The sequence below is a fragment of the Copadichromis virginalis genome, linkage group LG23, assembly GCF_057382275.1.
Source record: "Copadichromis virginalis isolate Kocher_CV1m ecotype Utaka linkage group LG23, C_Virginalis_male_GT1.1, whole genome shotgun sequence".
NCBI classification, from domain to species: Eukaryota; Metazoa; Chordata; class Actinopteri; order Cichliformes; family Cichlidae; genus Copadichromis; species Copadichromis virginalis.
In genome coordinates, this window is record NC_140639.1 from 17719676 (window position 1) to 17742930 (window position 23255).

Consider the following 23255-nt stretch of genomic DNA (forward strand, 5'->3'; position numbering starts at 1 on the left):
GGTGAGAAGTTCGGCAATTCGGGAGGGGCTCAGAGTAGAGCCGCTGCTCCTCCATATCGAAAGGAGCCAGCTGAGGTGGTTCGGGCATCTGACAAAGATGCCTCCTGGGCACGTCCTGGGTGAGGTGTTCCGGGCATGTCCCACTGGGAGGAGGCCCCGGGGCAGACCCAGGACACGCTGGAGAGATTATATCTCTCGGCTGGCCTGAGAACTCCTTGGTGTTCCCCCGGATAAGCTGGAGGAGGTGGCTGGGGAGAGGGAGGTCTGGGCTTCTCTGCTTAGGCTGCTGCCCCTGCAACCTGGCCCCAGATAAAGTGATCTGGTTTCCACAGAAGCGCTGGACTCATCCCTGCATGACTTAATTTAAAGTACAGCTTTGTGTTAGGAGGATCAAAGTCTCAGAGCTCATCATCACTACATCATCATCATTATTATTGTTATTATTATTATTATAAATATGTATGTTTATAGTGTGTGAATGTGTGTGTGAATGGGTGGATGACTGGTTGTGTAAAGCGCTTTGGGGTCCTTAGGGACTAGTAAAGTGCTATACAAATACAGGCCATTTACCATTTATTCCGACACAGAGCTCAAAGAGATTTTAGAAACAGTCAGTTTTGAGTCTGAACATAACTCTCCTCGCGTGTTCCTGTGTTTTTATTCCTGACGTTGTTTCTGATTCTTTCACACGAGACAACAAGGCTCAATAATAAAGTTTGTTATTACTATTATTATTATTGTGAAGGTGGAGCATTCATAAAGCACTCTGTACTCTGTCAGTGATAATTTTTACATCATGGAGACCAGAGCATGAGGATGAAGATCTATACGTGATAACAGGAGGGTAATCAGAGGAAAACAAGACACAGCTGACCTGACTCATGTGACCAGATAAGAGGAAGCAAAAGTGAAAGCAAGACACCCGTGATGTATAAGTATAAAGATAAGTGGATAAACACACATAAAGGAAACATAAAAAGTGAACAAACAGAGGATAAAGACATGAAATAAAGACCAGCAGGAAGTCTTCAAAGAGGTGTCATAGAATCAAATGGGCTGGAGCTGTGGCAGCCTTTAGGATCTTTTACTCAGTTTAATTATCTTTCAAATCTCCTTTTCAGTCTGACGATCAAATATTGAGGAAGGAGTAATTTGGACTTTTGGACTTTGGATGTAAATTTTTGTAGATCATTCAGTGTTTTTATGACCAGAATCTGACCTTTAACAGTCAAATGGAAACAGAAAGTAAAAATGTGTCTGTTTGATCTTAAGTTAACAAATCATCTGAAATCCCCTGGTTATTAGTTATTCTCTGAAATAATTTCAAAATAAAAGACTTTATAGTAGGCCTGTTCACATGCATGATAGAAGTTATACAGGGATATAAACAAAATATAGTTTTATAGTAAGTGTTATGATATAGTCTGCCACTCATCACTTTACACAGTATTTAACATCTTCATTGGTAACTCGAAGGACATAAATATAAGATAAGTTACACTACTATGCCCTCTGTTTGTCAAATTTAAAAGAGAATTCATTGCAAAAACATGAGAAATAATTCAATCTAAGGCAGAGATCAGCAGACTGTTTACCACAGACAGAGCTCTTTAGCTCCTCCCTCCTCCTCCTTTATCGCCCTTTAGAAACTCTGTGTAGCTGGCAGTGTGAAGGTTTCACACTGTTAGTCCTAATTTACTTGTGATATAGTTGGGATTCCTGCATTAAAAGTAGAGTGTAGCTATGTGGGTTGTGCTGCTGTAGTCTGTAGAATAGAAAAAGATCTGGATACAAAGCGGTGTCAGTACAGTAACAGTGGAAAAACAGGCTTGGATTCTCCCAGATCTTCTCTTCCTGGATACCGCTGATTTACAGCTTCCCAAATACAGCTTCTAACCTACTCGGTGAGTACTAATGTGGACACAGTAGTGTTGTATACTACTGTGCTGTATACTACTGTGCTGTTTGAACTGCTGCTCTGATCATGTGATACCAGAGCCTGTATAAACCAGTGGACTGTGGAGGGTTAGAGTGATATCCAAACACTGAAACGGGTCAGACCTGTCTGTTTGTGTCAGTGCTAGTAAATCTGTTTAGACTTGAAGAGATTAAAATTAAGTGTCTGGAAGGTTTTGTGTGAGCTCATTGTGAAACCTAGCCCCACCCTATTATTTGATTTCCTGCGGTCAGATGGCCCTGGATGTGAGTGGGCCTTAAGGTGTCTGGGAAGGGATCTCAAAACTGGATTATAGATGGCAGACAGTTGGTGTCGTAAACCCCCGCCTCTGTTCAAAGATGGTCGTTCACAGTGGACATAGATGCCTTCTTTTAGTCCTCTTTCAAACCATCTGTCCTCTCTGTCCAAAATGTGAACATTGGCATACTCGAAAGAGTGACCAACTCCTTCCAACCTCTAGAACACAAACCTGGAGTAATCAGGACCATACATCACCGGGCAGAGAATGTTCCCTCTAAGCCTGAAGGGAAAAAGACAGGGTTATATGTAAAAGAAAGAAATGACCTGACTGCAAATATCTGTATTACTCTGCATTATTGAATCGACATTATAATCAATCCAGTCCTTGTTTGCCACATGAATTGTCTTCACAGAAGTATTATCTTGCATATGTTGAAATATCTCAGGGTGGCGTGGTGGTTAGCCCCCCACAATCCTGATAGTGATAAGCAGAAGAGAATAGATGGGTGTTGCAATTTCAGCTGTCCTATTGGCCAAATTTCTTTAAAAAATAAATGTTTCATGTGTAAATAAAAGACAGATATAAGACAACCTGCAAGAAATTGATTGAGGCTTTTACCTTGTGATGTTGTTAACATGTCAAAATGACTCGATATCATTCAGTCATTTTAAAAGCAGATGCTTATCTGTGCTTTCATTTTCTTTTTTTAAGTTTCTAGTTTGTTTCTTTTATATTTCTGTGTACCGTATTTTCCACACTATAAGGCACACTTAAAATCAAGTTAATGAGCAGCAGGAGACGAATAGATCGCAGGTACATGGGCCAAGGGTGGGAACCTGTAATGAGTTCCGGCCTGGCAGTACAGTACATACACACATTTATTTTATTAAATAGTTATCCCACTTTTTAAATGACTAAAATCTATGACTAATTGAATTTGTAGGAGTGCTGAATGATGCTTATTTAAATATCCTGAGGTCCAGGTTTGCTTACTGAATCAGTGTATTTAGTCTTGTTCTTGATTCAGAATCAAAATCAGAATACTTTATTTAACTGAATTAAATAATACAATTAATTACAAAGGTACAAAATAGATCTAAATAGATCTAATTATAAATATCCCACTATATTACACAAATATATCTGGTTAACACTGTGGTGTCCCTCTGATCTGTAGAGCATGTGCAAAAGGGTGTAACTATTGCAGTGGTTACTGTGCATTAGATGGAGGAGCTGTAAAGACATAACCACAGGCACGCTCCGCCTCTCCACTACCACCCTGAGGTTGTCCAGCTCACCCCCCACAACATTACTGGTCTTGTGATCAATTTATTGAGTCTGTTGGCATCTGTGACCCTCAACCTGCTGTCCCAACATGCAACAGCAAAGAGGACAGCACAGGCCACAACAGACTTATAAAAAACCTGAGCATTGTCTGAAAGATGTTAAAAGACCTCAGAGATGACTCTGGCCCTGTAAAGTGCAGTTGTTTTTTTTAACCCAATCCGGTTCATTAGCTATGTGTACTCCAAGGTATTTATAGTCCTCCACAACGTCCACATCAACTCTCTGGATTGAAACCAGGGGTCAAAGTTTTCCTGGTCTACCTAAAGTCCACAATCAATTCCTTGGTCTTTGTTATGTTGAGCTGCAGATGATTCTGCTCGCACCACGTGGCAAAGGAGTCAGCAAGTCAGGAGTCAGAAGGACTGAGAGATGAGTGGGCATGGGAAGTGTGGGGATGGGGAGCTTCAGTGATGATGTGTGAGGACTCAGCAGGGGGACACACTTACTGTTGATATTTGTAAAAGTGCAGGATTTCTGCTGAGCATGGAGTTCTTCCATAACACTGAATACAGACTGGAAAACCAGATTAATGTAACATTACAACCTCAGAGAAGAAGAAGCTTTAAATATTTTTAATCACTCTAATCCATAAATACTGATGGTTTAAAGTAATGGTTTTAAAGGTTGTTGTTACAGAAAGAGGAAACTTTTTCTTCTACTTCCTTCATTTAAATAAGGAAGTGTGATTTATTTAAAAACATTTTTGGATGGGGAGTTTGCCAAAGAGTAAAATCTAAATAGCATAAGATGAGTCCTTTTTCCAAAAAGTACAAACTGATGTTATAAATTAAGATAGTATTCCCCAAAAGGTTGATTCTGTTCATCTGGACAGTTTCATTGGGAGAAACGTTTTGTCACTCATCCAAGTGACGTCGTCAGTCTCAGGTGACTGCAGGTTTCCTTAACCTTATAAACAGTACATTTGCACAATGACTGAAACCAGCCCACTGATGAGATGTGGGCTGTGAAGTCAATTTATTATCATTAACATGCAACTTGTTATGACAATGTCATTAAGGTAATAATGTTTTTTGTTTTGTTCATTAGCTCGCTGATGGAAGCTGGAAAATTTAAATTCTGCACCTACAGAGAAGATAAACTTCAGGACGCCTAAATGAGAGGATGTGTGATGTGAGATAAAATTCCTCACAAAGGTAAAACTTTTGAGTGTTTTTTGATTCAGTTTAATACAATTTTATTTGTGCCAAATCACAACAGCAGTCACCTCATATTTTAAGGTAGACCCTACAATACTAAAAAAAACAGTGATCTTGTAAGTTTTATCAAGAAAACCACAATCAAATGTAATCAATATTACAATAGTTGAGAAGTAGAGATTAGTGGATCTAATAAGTTTTGTTTTCCACACAAAGACTGATCACACAGGTCAGACAGGTAAGACTTGCTGAGCAGCAGAGTTCTGCCCTCAGAGACGACTTTCTTATTGAAACTAGTGGTTTGGAACATTTAGTGTTTTATCAATAATGAGATTAAAGTTAAAGGCACATTTAGAGTTCTTATCTTGTAGATGATTCTTCCAACCACAGTCTACACATGATCTGACAAACATTCCTTCAGCCCTACGTTAGTATATCTCAAGTTCTGCACAAGTTGCAGTTGTCACACATTTGCAAATGTGCCCCAGCTTCTGCCGTAAAATGCTGTTGTACAGGTGTCAAGGCTGTTTGTGGCATGAGAAATTTGCAAACGTGTTGCAGAAGAAGCTGTAAGTAGTTCTAGCTGTCAATATATGACAAGCACTTTAAGCAAAAGCTTACGTAAGAAAAAAGTCAGAGTGAAACTGAAAGTATTTATCAGCCTGGAAAGTCCCTGATATTCCCACTGGTTGTTTGTGAAATATTTTCAAAATTAACCCTTTCATGAATGAATTATGACAACCTCAATCAGGATTTTTTTTCTTAAGTATCTTTATTCTTCTTTAGGCATAAAAAAAAGATTTTTGAACTTCATTTTTAAACATGTACTTTTCAAAGAGGTTTTTACATGTCCACTTAGGTGGAAACATACTGACCAGTGGGTGGCAGGGTATGGAGTGACACATCAGTGTCCAGTGTAGTGGTTTATGTGCAAGTATACCATCAACACTGACACAAATACAAGAAAACAGCCTTTGAATAGCTGTCCACTGTAGTGACCACTCTGCGTGAAAGGGTTAAAGACTTCTTGGTAGGACACTGCAGGTTATTGTAGAGCTGAAGCTCAGCACTCTTCCACCCTGTACAATACTGTTGTTAAAGCCGATGCTCAGCTTTCATTGAATGTAACTGTAATCTGTACTCTGGGAGATTTACAGTAGTGTCAAGGTGATGTAGCTGTGTGGGTGTGTGGTGCTGCTGTAACCTATAAAGAGAGCTGAAAGAGAAACCACCTTCACCTGAGTGACCCGCTTCACTCTTTATGATCCGAATCATGTTCATCACCTCTGAAAGACTCTTGAACCTCCATTAGTGTCTCCTGTCCTGCTACACACTGTCCTGCATCATGTAACCCTGCTGATCACAGCTGCAACAAACAGTACAACAAGATGTAGAGGCAAAGCTCTTCAGATAGTGCAGGTACTGGTCCGAACCCCCTGACCCTAACACACTGTCCAACAACAGATCCACTTTCACAGAGCTTTCTCCCAGAAACCCACCAAATTATCAGAGACAGTTTAACAGTGAGGCTCTGCCCTCTCTGTCACTTCCACGTCTTCCTAAAGTCAAAGAGTTCTTTTAATTAATGGCATGAAACTGGCTTTAACATGAGTTGTAAAATCTTGGGGTTGATATTGTTACAACATCACCTTCATCACCAACTATGCCACCATCGAACTGAAACAACATAAAATTCAATGAGATAGTGAGATGGGTGAAATAGAGATAAAAAAAAAAGATCTATACAACATTAAAAACATACCTGGCCCATGCTTAGAGGCAGAAATTAGCACTTTACAGATACTTTTAGGAACACTGGAACTTCATCTGACTTAAATTGGCCTCTCCTGCTTCAACTTACCAGGCTCAGGTTGTGTCCCAATTAAGAGACCGCGTTACGCGTACTACCTACGGTGCGTACTATGGTCGTGTCCAAATTCATGGGCTGCATCCTCCTGAGGACCCGGCCTTCGCGGTCTACGTGGGCCGGGTCCTCAGAAGGTCGGGTAGGCCGGAAGTAAATGGCTGGGGAAATTGGACGGTCTAGCCTTCTGATTAGCGTCACCGCTGTCTCGGTGGAGTTTAATAAACTCAGCCGTCTGCTCCTTGTAATCTAAAATATAACAGGACACTGGTGTAAATTCTCGAGCATCTCACACTTCTGTTTAATCAGTTTTCTATTTGACGTTTAGTCAGCTGTGTAAAAACCAAGGAGGAACCCACCCGGGGGATTAATAAAGTTTTATTTTATCTAATCTAATCTAATAACTTTAATCTCAGCCAAACCGATTGACCCACGAACAAACAAAACACTGAAAAAAGCCCAACAATAACATTTTTAGGTTGTCTAAGTGACTTATATATTACGTTTAACCCGAGTAGCGAAAGACCGCGGTGATCTGAAAATGATGTGCCGGGAGTTGTGCCGTTCTCGGCCGCATCAGTAACCCTCGAGCTCCCGGCTAGCTATCGAGCTGGTGGGTAGCAGACGTCTCCGAAAACGTCGAAGCACTTTTGCAAATATGCGATATCTTGATAAACTGAGTAGATATTTGATGTTTACACAGTTACTTTCTCGCCTGAAAATATGTTAAAAGATTAGTATGAGTAATTTTAAAACTTAGTAGCGGCCGCCATTGTTGGAAACTGGAGGTTGGCTGGGCTGCGCTATGAATTCTGGGATATGGTAGGCCACGAAGGACACACCCGACCCATCCTTCAAATTCGGGGAAAACGAGGACGCATTTGTCGGCTGCATTCGGAGGAGTCTACGAATTTGGACAGCCTTCGGCGCGTCGCTGTGACGTAATTGGTCTACAAATGCGGCCTCAGGAGGATGCAGCCCATGAATTTGGACACGACCTATAAGTACGAGAAGTGCGAAAGTGAGAGGCTTGTGAAATGGGACGGTCTAGCCTTCGTTGCACTGTTCAGGTTGCCTACCAACCATAGAGAGAAAGAAAAAGAGAGAGTGTGCAGGACAGACAGACAGGTGACAGTCTCAGGTGTATACACTGCTACAAAACAGCACAAGAGAAGGAGGATTTAGTGTTTGTGTTATTACGAGTGCTAAACAAGAGTTCCCAGATGGTACAGTGGACACATGTGTGACTCCTGTGATTAAAGCATCTTTCTTTCAGCTTAACGAGTGAACCGTCAGCTCATTCAAACACACGTTAAAGTCCGTTTGGCTCGACACCACCGAACAGAGGCAGCAATATAACATAGCTAACATTAACAGTGTCATGGTTGGCTGTGTGGCAGGCAGGCAAGCAGGAGTGGTGGATCCAAAATGCAGGACTCAGACACAGAAGTTCAACTTAAAGCGCAGCTTTATTGCTGGGAAAACCTCTTACTAAACTAAACTCACCAAAGGACAAACAAAAACGCTGGTGGACTAAAACACAAAACACTGAACTGGAACTGGAAACAAAACACTGGCAACACGGAGGCAAAACACACACAGCTTGTTGAGGGTACGACGCAACACTGACTCAGAGAAACACAGGGACTAAATACACTGGGAAGTAACGAGGAGAATGAGACACAGAAGGAGAGCACAGCTGGGGGAAATTAGAACTGACGAGACAAGCAAAGCAGGACACATTCACATAAGACACGGACCTACAAAGTAAAACAGGAAGGATCACACAGAGACGCGAACTTGACACAGTGGAGACAGCAACTAAGAAAAACAGAGACATAAACCATAAGGCAGAGGACTCTAAGAACCGAGAGACACAGAGGGGAACTTAAACATGCAGACACAGACTTACACAGAACAGAGGGGACATAGAGAAACATGAAGGGCAAGGGATCGAAACTAGAAACCATAGAAACTCACACCAAGTACAATAATACAAAAATCACAATGAACTAAAACGCTGGGTCAGGAGACCCAGGACCCTGACAAACAGTGCTTTGAATCCTGCTTGTGCTGTGATATTCAGGACTGCAAACCGAGCAGCATCACTGACTTTCAGCTTGTTGTGTTTGTGGATATATGACTGACTTTAATTATCCATAAAATCATCACATTCTCTGTAAGATTAAGGTCGACTATTGAACAGCGTATATTTTAAAATAAAGGCTTTAAAACCAAGTTAGTACAAACATCACTAATGTCACATAACTTTAAAACATTACTGTTGGCCACATGTAGGCAAAGTTATGTGACATTAGTTATGTACATTGTACACTGCACTGTTAATGTTAGCTATGTTATATTGCTGCCTCTGTTCGGTGGTACTTACACAGGTGCACTAGTGGAACCAACATGCAGTACAATAGTTCCTACATGAGAATTTCCACAATAAATGACCTAAGAACAAATAAAATGTGCAAAGTGCAAAACAAAATAAATCAGCTAAAAGTATTGCAGTAAAACTGTGTTTTAGCAGAGGCAGAAGAGCTAGATGATGACACACGGGTGGGAAGGGTTGAATTTGAAGGGTTTATATGAATTCTGAGACTGTAATATGAAAGCAGCTTTCTCACCTGTTTACTGTTAAACTGAAGGTAACACTGTTATGTGCACACACCTGAACTAAAGTGTGCAAATGTGAAAAGGGATGACTACATCTGCAAAGGTTTCATCCTAGAATCCAGAGGCGGAGCCAGACATTTGATACACCCGGGGCTTAGCCCTAAAGGGTAGTATGCATGTGGGACTGGGGGGAGGGGGTGAATGAGAGATTTATTAGGCTGTGCTTTCAGTTTTTTCAAAAAAAGAATAGTTTCATATAGGAAAAAATATATATCACATATCCAGGACATCTTAAACTCTTTTTTTAGTTAAGCAGCAGAACAAAATCAGGGTTGTATCAAGACACAGGGACTAAACCCCAATTCAACCAGACCCAGAACTGATCGGGAATTAAAACAGGACTACTTTAGGACTTAACCAAGACAGAACCAGGATCAAAACACTCAAAATCATCATAGACTTGCACTACACTTATTTTTTAATTCTACCAAAGTACACTATTTAGATTCAGAAAAGTTTATAGAATTATTTAGCCTTGTTGTGCAAACAAGCCTGCATAACTTAATAAATATAGAATTTGAAAAATAGCAAACATAAAAAGAAACACTAGGTATGAGATACATGTTCTGATGAGTTTTGGCAAACAACCATTTGACTAACATGTGTGTCTCACCTGCTCTTGTTCCCTCTCTGTTCCTCTCTCTGTTCCTCTCTCTCCCTCTCTGTTCCTCTCTCTCCCTCTTTGTGCTGACAATCAAGCCAAACACTAACATCATCAAATATACAGTTGAAACCAGATATTTACACACTCTTCAGATCAAAACACAAACACTTATTTTAATTGTAACAAATCAGACTAAATGTTATTTTTTTAGATTGATAAATATAAAAAACGTATTTGTTAACTTTAAGAGTAAAGAGAGAAACTATCTGTATTTCTTAATTGCAAATGGCACCAAATTGTATTCAAAATTGAGCCACACTTATGGAGCTCCACAATTCTTTTCCTGGTGTTTTGGTTGATATCTCTTGGTTTTCCCATGTCAAAGAAACAGGCTCTGTGTTTGCCTTATATGCATCCACAGGTGTGCCACCAATTTACTCACATGGACTCTACTAACCTATCAGAAGCTTCTTCAGCTCAGAATGGAATCGTCTGCAGTTTTCTTATTAATTAACAATAAACTTAGTGTATATGTACTCCTAAATTTGATGAAAGTGATAAAAAATAGACAACTCTGTCTCTCTTTATTCTGACATTTAAATAATTCAAAAGATATTTCAATGTTTATTTATCCAAAACAAAACAAGTTTACTCTAAATTGATGTTGGACAGTAAAAAAATGTTCTTGTGTTTTGTGTATGTAAATATCTGGTTTAAACTGTGAATATACTGCTGTGTATTGAAATTCCCCTTGTTTTGCATAGAAATATACTGAACATCATACAAAGCATAATATATAAAATAACATCTTCCAGAGTTTTTTCTTTGAAAGAAGCTCCTTATGTCCATTCTTGTATATCAGTGCATTACTGAAACCGATTTATTTAGCCGTGGAGGGAAAAAACTGAAAATATGAAATAAACACACATGTAAGCAAAGACTCTCTAAAGAAACAGCATTGTTGTTGATCGGCTTTTCATTTCTCCATTTGTTGATTCACTTGAAGAGCAAATAACGTAATATGGGTCAAGTGATCAGTTTGATATCAATCTTTCGTGATACACCGTCATGTTTACATTATTTGTCCAGTACGAATGATTTGCTTTGGTACCTGGTCAAACTTCAGTTCTCCTCTGTCTGCCTGGCGGCGTTTCTCCAACAGGCAGCAGCTCCCCCCGCCCCCTCACACAGTCGCTTAGTGCCTGAGCTCGGATCATACCAATATTAGGGGGGATTTACGCACAGTCGTAAATTCCACAGTGTGCACTATGTGCTTCGAATATTGTGTGTAGTTTTTGTTTCATACAGTTGTCAGTCAGGCATCTAACTAACAAATTACACTCCAAAAGACCCCGGGCTTCTGAAAAAACAACCCGGGCTTAAGCCCAGTAAGCCACCCCCCCCGCTCTGCCACTGCTAGAATCACCCCTGACTTTTTAGATTAGAGTTTGATTCTACTCTTTGCACTTTAATATAAATATTTTTCAGATATAGTTCATATGATCGGTAACACTTTATAATACGAGCCGTGACTAAGGTGCAAGTACTCTGTAATTATGTGTAATTTCAACCTTTATATCTGAAAGTAACTCTATAGAGTCTGTTTCCAAAGAGTGACAAAAGTAATGTAGGACCTTTTACAAGAAAACAGCTAATTATATCTGTTTTTAGTTCACAGTAGTTATTGAGGGAGTCAGTTAATTAGGTTAACTAATAGAATTAGTTAAAAAGGGGTCTGTTGGGATTTAAATATATATTCTTAATGCTTATTTGCTGAATATATTGTTTTATGTATTTTAATAAGAGAGGGCCAACTTTGAGTGTAAACTACGTCAGAGGGTGACAGGTCGCCCTGGCAACAGACTTTAGAAAGGGGAAGTTTAGAGCAGAGCTGCAAAGGAAGTGAGACACAAAGAAAGAGGAACTGGTACCATGTTAGGAGTTCTTTTGATCGAAACTTAGGGTGTGACGTAGCTGAACTAGACATATACACATTCACCTTGTGATGTTTTCAGAGCTGTGGGTGCATGATAGCGCCTAAGAGCTCTCCGTTCCTGGGAATGTAAAATAAAGATCAGTTTTTGAGCTTTGACCACCCTGAGCCCAGTCTTTCTTTGCCGCAAAAGAATGCAAAGAACTGAATTTAATACCTGTCTTACAGTAGCCTGTACTTCCTGCCATGTGTTATGAAGTCACTTCATCTGAATAAACTCATAGAACAGTGCTGCAAAGCTTTCTGCTTCTCCAGCAACGTCCACGTGTACAGACTACAACCACAGATTAAGTCTGTAATTCACTTTTTTTCCTTTAGAGTTAAAATCAAGGTGAGTTATTTTGTCCTTTGACAGCTGGTGTTAGATCCACCCGCATGACCATGAACTAAGCAGTCTTAGATAATCATCATCATCTTTATCATCAGCAGACCCAAAGCTATTCAGAAAATGCTGAAGTTTTCTGTTTTCTGTTTGGCTTTTACAAACAAGCCATCACTTCTACACTCACTGGCCACTTCATTAGGTACACCTAATGTACCTAATAGTATAATAGTACCGGGCTGGACCCTTTTAAAAAAATTCTTTGTAGATTCAAGAAGGAAATGCTCCTCAGAGTTCTATTGGTGTTCACATGACAATATCTTCCCCATTCTTATGCTCGGTTTGATTCTCAGTGCTGTTTGTTCTGTCTACATGCATGAACAAACTGAGTTACTGCTGCATGATTGGCTAATTAGTTTTATGTCTGTAAAGTTTCTCTTTCCTGAAAACCTCCCACGTGTTCAGACAGAAACTGATATTTAAATTCCTTTCCGTCAACACTTCGAGTAAAATGTAAAACATTTTAGAGCCTTTGTTTCCTTAATGCCTGAGTTTTAAGTATCTATGGTTACGAGACGGTGAGGTGGCACGATGACTTCATAAACATAGTTTTTTAGTGTACTGCACATGCTGTACCTCAGCGGTTATGCTGGTCAGTCACAGGGTTGTCTTGTTCGCACTGTCACACTTTGTGGTTTGTAAATGTGAACTTTTAGTTTGTTGTAATAATTAGTATTATTAGAACATTACATATTTTTACAATATTTTTCATGATTTTATTTTTGTGCATCAAATGCAGCAAGAGAATATTAACACATTTAAATGTGTGAGGGACGCTGGTGTGTGATCAGTTAAATATATAAAACGGATCCAGCCTGTGTGCCACATTTGTAAATATTATTTGTGATATGCTATTTTTTTAAACTTAGCAATACCTTAAAAACAGTGCCCACAGTGAGCAGATCATGTGATCAGTCTGGTCTGTGGGTTGTTCCTGTCTGTGCTGTGATTGGTCAGCGATGAAGAAGACAAAGTTCCAACATTCAAAGAGCTACAGTGAAGTTGAGCTTGAAAAAATCTGAGGCTGTCCTCTACAGCCTGTCTGAGCTTTTCATGAGGAAGTCTTCATCTTTGATTGATTTTCTGCCTCTCTTGCTCCACCTAAATGATGATGTCACTCTCTTCACTGTTCCGGTTTTGGATTTTGGACAAAGGCCCAGGAGAACATCTGTGGTGTGTGAAACCTTCTCTATAATGAGACTTAAAGGTCTAACAGGAAGTCTGTACCAGCCTCAGATCATAAGACATGTACGTTTGTCCAGGAAATCTCAGACTAATCAGAGAAATGAAAGATTTTCTCCTCTGTCTCTAACGTGCTCTGTGACTGAGCTCTGGTGTAAAAACACGTTTGAACCCAACTCGGTGGTCTTTGCAAGTTACTGTAGAGAATGCCCTTTTATTATGGAACTACATTACCCAGCAGCCCTTGTACAGTCGTTTGCTTATTCTTCTATTTAATCTCAAAAAGCTCCTAAAACAGTCAGTGATCACTGTTGACCTCCCTCGGCTTTTATTACCGCTAATCATTTATTTAAGCTCAGTTTTTAAAACCTTAGGATGTAACTACAGCCCAGCCCATGCAGCAGTATATGAATGACTAACCTAGTATTGTGGATGGATTATCTCAGTTGTTCTCCTGGCTGAAGTTTGGTCCTTTTACAGCATCCTGCCATGCGATTACATTTGTTCCTGACCACCGAGAACACTCACGTTAACTTTTATCGAGTGGAAAAAAAGTTTGCTTGTTTATATTATGCTAACATAGCTGTGTCGCTAGCGGTCACGTAGCACATCATTATATACCAGCTAGCCAAACTTCAGTAACCCTACAAACATCACTGCTGTTTAGTTTTCTGTCTTCATTTATGTTGGAAGTGATAACAGAGCTGTACGTTTTAATTTGTTTCCAAAACCCCGCAGTCAGGACATGCTATATTGTATTTAGATAGAAGCTAGCGAGCTAACTTCCTGCTAACTTCTAACTCCGTTAAATGTCATAAATTCCGTTTTCATGGATGCCTGGATGTTAAACTCAATTGTTACACCTGGTAGAGCAGAACGCTGATCATTTTATTAAAGGTGAAAGACTTTAGACAGTTTTTCAACTCTCAGTAATGCCATAGTGATCGTTTGATATATGGACCTGCAGCGGAGTTTAGGCCCAGACACGGCTAGTGACGTCAGACTTAACGACCGGATTAGCTTAGCATGACAACAACAACAAAAAGGCGCTCTCTCACCCAGGAAACACACAGTCTCGGAGAGAGCGTCACCCTGTAACCATGAGAACGGTAACTGCCGCCTGGAACAACAGAACGTAGATGTCAAACAAAACCCAAACAGTTCTGACCCGCCACAATATGAAACAGGGAAGTACCACCGTGTAATCCATTTATTTCAACAAAGTAACTGTATTCTAAATACCACCTTTTTAAACGGTAACTGTAACGGAATACAGTTACTCATGTATTCCGTTACTCCCCAACACTGGCCACACTTATATATATGTGTGTGTGTGTGTGTGTGTGTGTGTGTGTGTGTGTGTGTGTGTGTGTGTGTGTGTGAAGAGCTCTCTATCAGCCAGTTAGCCGATGACACAACCATTTTCTTAAAAAACTTGTTTGAAATCCCCAAAATTCTACAAATCATTGAAAATTTCTCAAAAGCTTCAGGGCTAAAACTGAACATAAACAAATGTGAGAGCTTGCCTTTTATATGGATACACCGTAATAACATGGGAATGGTTGGTGATATTAAAGTGCTGTTTGTGGCACATTAGTATATGTGAGGGGGCAAACTCCCCAAGATGGGTGGTGACTAGTGATGTGCGATACCACTGATTTCCTTTCCGATCCGATACCAAGTAATATTCAGGGTGGTATCGACGATACTGATCCGATACGATACTTTGTACAAAAACGTATTTTATTTATTGTATCTCAAATTATAGCATCATAATGATTACAGGACACCAGATTACTTGTTCTTATCACTTAATAATCAGAATCAGAATCAGAATACTTTATTGATCCCTGGGGGAAATTATTTTTTGTTACAGTGCTCCATTTTAAACCAACATTAAGACAAGACAGACAATACGCTAACTAAGAATAGTACAATATATACATATATATACATACATACATACATAAGTCACTTATAAATAAATATTTGGAAAAGAAACATGTGTAGTTGTAGCAGCAAACAGTGTGTTAAGTGGATGCGTTGTACAGGGAGATGGCCACAGGCAGGAATGATTTCCTGTGTCGTTCAGTGGTGCTTTTCGGTAATCTCAGTCTCTCACTGAACGAGCTCCTGTGACTGACCAACATGTCATGGAGTGGGTGGGAGGTGTTATCCAACATTGTCTTTATCTTGGACAGCATCCGCCTCTCCGACACCACCTTGAGGGAGTCCAGCTCCATCCCCACAACATTGCTGGCCTTACGGATCAGTTTATTAAGTCTGTTGGCATCTGCGACCCTCAGCCTGCATAATGCAGAGTTCATCATATAGAAATAAAAAAAACTGAAGTTGTGCGCTATTTGAACACCTTGCCTGCCTGCAGCACTAAAGGACTCAGTGAGAGACGTCTGTCTCGGCCTAGCAGCACCTGTCCCTCTCCTCCTCTTCAGTTCGTCTCAACATACGCTCATCATATTCTGTGATATGATTTACTCTGAGGTGTTTGACAAGGTTAGTGATGTTGCCACAACCATACAGGCAAACCCTCCCGATTTTTCCGGGAGAATCCTGAATTTCAGTGCCCCTCCCGAAAATCTCCCGGAGCCACCATTCTCCCGAATTTCTCCCGATTTTCCACCTGGACAACAAAATTGAAAAACCATGTTGCAGAATTCATAGCGCGGCCCAGCCAATTCCAGTTTCCAACAATGGCGGCGGCGACTTAGTTTTAATATTACTCTTATTTCTCTTTCTGGGTCGCAAAAAAACTTTTAACATATTTTCAGGTGAGAATGTAGCTGTGTAAACTTCAAATATCTGAGCCGACCGACACATCGTTTTCAAACCCCCGCGGTCTTTCGCTACTCGGGTTAAACATGATATATAAGTCACTTTGTGTCATGGTCCTGAGTCTGAGGACTCAGTGTTTTGTGTTTCCTTATGCTTTTGTTCATTCTGAGTATGTATTCTGGTGTGATTTTGCCATTTGTTAGGTTTCTGCTCTTTGCCTGCCTGCTCCCACTTCTCTGTGTTCCCTCTGTCTGTCCATGGTGTTATTGTGTCTACTTATGAGTCCGCCTGTCAAGTTCAGTGTCCTGTCTGGTTCTGTGTCTGTTAGTTTCCTGTTTTATTGTGAAGGTCTCTGTCTGATGTGAGTGTGTTCAGTTTACGTTTCCCCTGTCCCGTCAGCTCTGATTCCTCCCAGCCGTGTTGCCCTCCTGTCTCTCATCCCCTGATTACTGGTGTGTGTATTTAAGCCCTGTGTGTTCTCCTACCTGTTGCTGGTTCGTCTGCGTTACCCTGTGTCAGTCTGTGTCCCGCGGTGTCCCGCGGTGTCCTGTTCCTCGTCCCCTTTGTTGTATGCTCCCAGGTCTGTTATTTTTAGTTCTCCCAGTTTAGGTGTCTTTAGTTATTTGTCATGCCCCACTGCTTGTTTGCCACTACACCTTTGTTAATAAACCTCACTAGCATTTCATCCACTGCCTGCATCTTGGGTCCTTCTTCCAACTCCACACGGCTCGCCTCGGCAGTCGTGACACTTTGATAACTTAAAAATGTTATTGTTTGGCTTTTTCAGTGTTTTCTTTGTTCGTGAGCAAATCGGTTTGGCTGAGATTAAAGTTATTAGATTAGATTAGATTAAATTTAATTTAATTTTATTAATCACTCGGAAGGGTTCCTCTGGGGTTTTCACACAGCTGAATAAACGTCAAACAGAAAACTAATTAAACAAAATGTGAGACGGTTGAGAGTTCACGCCAGCGCCCGGTTATATTTTAGATAGCAAGGAGCAGACGGCAGAGTTCTACTCCACCGAGGGAGCACGTGACGTACTACCCGGCTTTCTTTAGACCGCGAAGGCCGGGTCCTCAGGTGGAAGCAGCCTCTGAATTTGGACACCCCCGCTGTTTCCGGGCCGGCCAATAATAACGGTGACATTTAACGTATTTTATCCTTTAAATAAACACTGTAAAATGCATTTATCACCCCCCAACAGCCCTTTTGAATGTCTCGCTAATTCTGAGGTCTCAAGGTTGGCAAGTATGGCCACAACACCTCACTTTTTTGCCACATGTATCGCAAACCACGTCTCAGCTGTTTGTGGAGGTCAAATACGTCCGCACAATTACTCTCAGCCATTGTTGTGAGTGCGCACGCCAAGGGGCTACGAGACATTTATACAGCCGTATTTCGCACATGACAATGAAAGGCGGAAGAGGAAGTAGTTCCTTTGAATGTAGATAATCCGAATGTTATAGTTTCTTTCCACTGTGTTCCTGTTAACGATAAACTACAAATTTACCCTAAATTACTAAAATATTGATATTTTAATGTGACAATCGATTCTAGAACATAAATCATTGGTATCAGATGAATCGATATTTCAGGATCGATCCACACATCACTAGTGGTGACCATGGTGGCCATTTAGAAGTCGGCGATCTTGGATACAACTTTTGTTTTTTCAATAGGAAGAGGGCCATGTGACACATCAAACTTATTGGTAATGTCACAAGAAAAACAATGGTGTGCTTGGTTTCAATGTAACTATATTCTTTCATGAGTTATTTACAAGTTTCTGACCACATAACACGTGTTCAGTGTGCTGCCCATTGTGTTGGATTGTCAATGCAACCCTCTTCTCCCACTCTTCACACACTGATATCAGCACCGCAGGAGAATTGCCAGCACAGGCATCCAGTATCCGTAGTTTCAGGTGCTGCACATCTCGCATCTTCACACCATAGACAATTGCCTTCAGATGTCCCCAAAGATAAAAGTCTAAGGGGGTCAGATCAGGAGACCTTGTTTTTCACTTTTCACAAAGAACTCTGCACCTTCTTCTCATCTGTAAAGTTTATGGCCAAAAACCAGCTGTAGATCTGCATCACATGGTTAATGAACTGAAGCTTTTAGAAAACCTTTTGTGTTATTAATAATTTTTTAACAAGCCTTTGTTGCCTGGCTGTGACGTAATCGGACTTCAAATGCGGCTTCCGAAGGATGCAGCCTAGGTTTTGGGACAGACCTTATATTCTCGCTCACCTTTGCAATTTTGTACTCTTGTGTTACTCGCAGTAACAACTAGACCTTATTGTCAGTCCATTTAATAATCTCGGCGCTTTTCCTCCACATTTTGCTGCGGCATTTCAAAGAGCTGGAAAGAGGTCTTTTTTTTATATACAGAAAGCAGATGATATGATTTGGAGGGAAGGTTAATTAAAATTAGGGAAATGGGTATAAATGATTGAATGTTCAGATGGATTAAGAATTTTTTGGAAGGAAGTCAAATAATGGTAAGGATTGGGAGGAGTTTGCCGGTAGAAAATGGAACGCCACAAGGGAGCCTATTTAGCCCTTATTGTTTTCATTGTTGATAAATGATGATGTGTTTCAGAACATAGTGAGTGGAATGGAGTTTTCGTATTTTGCAGAAGATGGGGGAATGTGGGCAAGAGGAAAAGGGTTAGACTTTTTGGTAAAGAAAGTACTGGGGGCAATCACAGGAAAAGAACAATGGTCATACAAATGGAGGTTTAAATTCTCAGTTGATGAGACTAAAATAATGTTTAAAAAAATATACATTAAAAATGGATACTGTCACTGCCTATCCCTAGCCTGGTTGAGGAGTTTAAATGTGCAAAAGTGAGGCTTGAGATGTCATTCACGGACTCCCGGGACCCCATAGTGAGAGGCACTGCTCCCACCCTAGCAACGGGGAAGAAGTGGACCCCAGCCACATCTGTGCTACAGGAAAAATCCGCTGTTCGGCATCGTAACGTGTTGGTCTTTTTAGACCTTGCCAACGCCTTTGGGTCAGTTCCGCACAAGATCTTGTGGATGGCCTTCAACTATTTCAGCGTACCAAACCACATCACAGGACTGGTCACGACTTACTTTCAGGATTTACAGTTTTGTGTGACAGCTGAGAACACCACCACAGCCTGGCAGCACCTGGAAATTGGAGTTATGGCAGGCTGCACGATTTCCCCTCAGGCATTTATCATGGCAATGGAGTCGGTCATGCGGGCATCCCGGTGGGTAGTGGAAGATGAGAGACACAAGAGTGGCCTTCGTCTTCCTCCCATTAGGGCCTACATGGATGACATGACCAACATTACAACAACAAAACCATGTACTAGGCGATTGCTACAGAAGCTCCAGGAAAACATAGAATGGGCAAGAATGGAGTTTAAGCCAAGTAAATCTCGCAGCACCTCCATCATAAAAGGAAAACTGACAGCCGAGCAATTCTATATCAGTGGAGAACCAATTTCAACAGTCTTGGAGAAGCCCATAAAGAGCCTGGGACGGTGGTATAATGCAGATCTCAATGATATGTGGCAACTAGAACAGCTAAGGCAGAACTTGGCTGATGACCTCAAGCGGATTAACAACACTGCACTCCCAGGGAAACTGAAGCTCTGGTGCTTCCAGTTTGGGTTATTACCCAGACTACTGTGGCTGTTGACAATGTACAAGGTCTCACTCAATCATGCCAATCGACTAGAGAGGCTAGTGAGCTCCCAGGTTAAGAAGTGGCTCGGACTTCCCAAATGCCTCAGCAGCGTTGGAATCTACTATACATCTTTCTTTGGTTTTGTCACCTTGTACAAGACTTCTGGCAGAGATTATGTGTCTTTATCTCAGAAAATATATTTACAGGATTTGCACTGTTATGGAAATATGTATTATTTGGTCTCCACAAAAACCAAAGACAGTTAAACATTGATAACAGATATGATTAACTTGTTAATCTTAATGGCTAAATTTCATATTCACAAATCCAAATGTTTAGGAAGAAATTCCTGTTTTTATGTATACGCCTATGAGCTTTTGCAATATCTTAATTCAATAAACAACACTACTAACCCCAAAAATGTAAAAACTATGGTTGTATTTGATAAAATGAAGATCCTTCAATGACTTTACACTTTGGCTTAATCAGTTAAACTTCTCCCCCTAGCATATGTATAATGTAGGTAGGTTATGATGTTTGTTTGTTTGTTTATGGTTTACAATTTCTGTAAGTACAATACATTTAAGTTAGAACTGTTTAATTTGACTTTGTATTCTACTGATGTTTAAATAAAGGTTTTGGGGGGGGGGGGGGGGGGGGCTGGGGGAAAGGGCAGGTTGGATCGTCTTACGTTTCACGCATGCGCAGTACGGGGACGTAAGGGTTGTCGTTGTGGAAGAAAACGATTGAACCATTGAGGACAGGGCTGTGGCTCCCCACACTCTCTAGCAGATCATTACATGGAGAAACCTTTGGAATGCAAGCATGCTGATCCACACAGGTATGCACACAGGTGTACACATGGGTATTCACAGATGCGGACTACAGCTTTCTTGGCTGCTGCCTCAAAGCACACTGTGCGCTGTCTATCTTGCGTGCTGCACAATATCGTTTATTATTTAGTAACTATTGATATCTATGACTAGCTAGTTTATTGTGATGGTGCTTTTTTTTTTTTTTTTTTTATGTTGCTCTTTGTTGTTTGCTGTCTCCCCTGTTTTTTTTGTTTTTCTTTCTCTCCATACAGGTGACCCAGGAGTTTTTTTTTTTGTTTTTTTTTTGTTTTGTTTTTTTTTCTCTCTTCCCCCCCTTCTCACCGTCTCTTCTCCCCTTTGGTTTTCTTTCTTCCTCTCCCCCTCTTTCTTTCATTCTTTCCCCCTGTCCTATTAAAAAAAAAAAAAAAAAAAAAGGATGACAAAGGATGAACTGAAGCTCCGCCATCACGTGATGTCACATGCTGCTGTTTCTGATGTCACTTCAAAAAAAAAACAAAAAAAAAAAAACGATTGAACCTGATAGTGTAGACAGGGAGCGTTTTTAGATGAAAATGCTGTTTTCAAATTTATCTGGATTAGTGTAGACGTAGTAGAGCGTTAAATGCAGAGCCGCGAGTTTAAATAAAAATAATGTCTCTGATTCCTGAGGAGGACGCGCTCTGTGTGTGTCACGTGATCTTGATCCTAACGTCCTAAGTCCGAGGATCCAGGTAAGAGTTGGCGGAGACGGTAAGTGTCCAGGTTGAGTGGAAACTCTATGTGAAGATGATGTTCAGAGTGTGAGGAAGGCTGTGAAGGTCTCCTCTCAGATCCACAGCAGCGAATTAGCTCACTCAGCAGCACAATGAGATTCATTCACAGCTGCGTCACTTTTTCCTTCACAGATAAACATGTTTTTGTCATGTTAGTGTTCAAAGAGTCAGAGCAGCAGTCTCAGTATATGTCACAGTGCTTTACATGTACCATGATAAATATATATTACAGCTTGTTTCTGTTATTCTGTGGAATCGGCAACGAAGGACAAAGTGAGACATTAAAGAGCGGCTGGTTTCACTTTTTGTGGAGCCGCTCCCTGATCCCTGATCCTGAGTGTAACGTGAACGGCTGTTGTTTACACTACAGTGTCAGCTACTGAGCTTTGTTACATTGTCCTGGAGACAGACGGTAGAATTAGCCCTGTATTTGGTCTTGTTATATAAAAGTAGAACAGAAGGAATAAACAACAGGCAGGATGGATGTATGAGAAACAGGAGAAAGGCACACAGTAGAGGATAGATTACAAAGTAGAAATATATTACAGTATATTGCGTGTGAACAACATCGAGTGTAGCTGTGTGGGTGGTGCTGCTGTAATCATACTGTGTGCACTTATTACTACAGTAGTGTCAGTGAGTCCTTATACAAGCTGCTGTGTGTGGTCTGTGCTCTGTGGTTATACACTCAACATGAATCAGTGCATTCAAATTATTATAGGCATACTCTGGGATCAATTCTGGGATTCATGTTACAGTTTAACTCGTACCCTCAACTGTTTGACTTTGAACTTTGGACTGATCTTGCTTTGACAACAGAGCCTGTATAAACCTGTAGACAGTATGAACTGTACAACTAGTCAGACCTGTCTGTAAGTGTCAAGTCTAAACAGAGATTAATAAGTCAGACTTGCTCAGACTTGAAGAGATTAAAGTAAAGTGTGAGCTAAGAGCTGGTGTTATGTCTCCTCCCACCTTAGATTGGACTGTTACACCTGATATCTGGGGGTCCTTGTGCACACGGTGTTGTGCTAAAATGTGATTTCTGTGTGTGTGTTGTTAAATAGGCTGTAGTCAACAGGATTTATGACGGGGTTATACATTAAAGAAAGAAATGATCTGACTCCAAGTATCTGTATGACTCTGTGTTAGTGCACCTGCATTATAGTCAGTCCACTCCTTGCTGTCCACCTAAATGATCTTCATAGAACTATTATCTTATATTTGTTGGATTGTCTGCTTCCCTCTTGGTCTGATCTCTCTTAAAGAAGATATGTTTAATGTCAATGAGACTAGCTGGTTAAATAAAGCATATATGAAAGTCACTTTGCTAAAACATGACTGAAGCTTCTACCCTGTAACAGGAATGTTGTTTAGGACTAAAGATGTTTGACACATGTTTCACAGATTATGGGTCAACACGTCATTTGCAACAGTTAAAATGTGTCAATCTGTTACCCGATGATCAGTTTTTGATACAACACCTGCAGTCAGAGCGTGGCATCCTAGTTTGGACATTTTATGTCTCTTATCTGTGCTTTTATTCTCATTTTTAAGTTTCTGGTTTGTTTCTTTTATATTTCTGTATAACATAGATTTGCACAGTTTAGTGGGTTCTTGGACTTTAGTCCAGTTTTGTATTTTACATAATCAACACACTCCAGACATGAAGAGACAGATCGAAACTGTTTGTCTCCACTTTCAGACAAGTTTTTGGTCCATGTGCTCATGTTTATATAGAAGTGCTGTTTAATAATAAAGACAACTAATATCAGAAACAAACAGCAATTACTTT

At 40.5% G+C, this 23255-nt stretch overlaps 1 protein-coding gene across 1 annotated transcript in view; it reads left to right on the plus strand.

Annotated features, from left to right (window-relative positions):
* Positions 1-1643: 1643 nt before the first annotated feature.
* The window catches only part of LOC146680563 (tumor necrosis factor receptor superfamily member 14-like), a 43264-nt gene continuing 21652 nt past the window's right edge, over positions 1644-23255 (plus strand). Inside the window, exons 1-2 of the mRNA XM_085447189.1 lie at positions 1644-1904; positions 4593-4699. The gene's annotated coding sequence lies outside the window, so the exon portion shown is untranslated. The remainder of the gene's footprint in view (positions 1905-4592; positions 4700-23255) is intronic.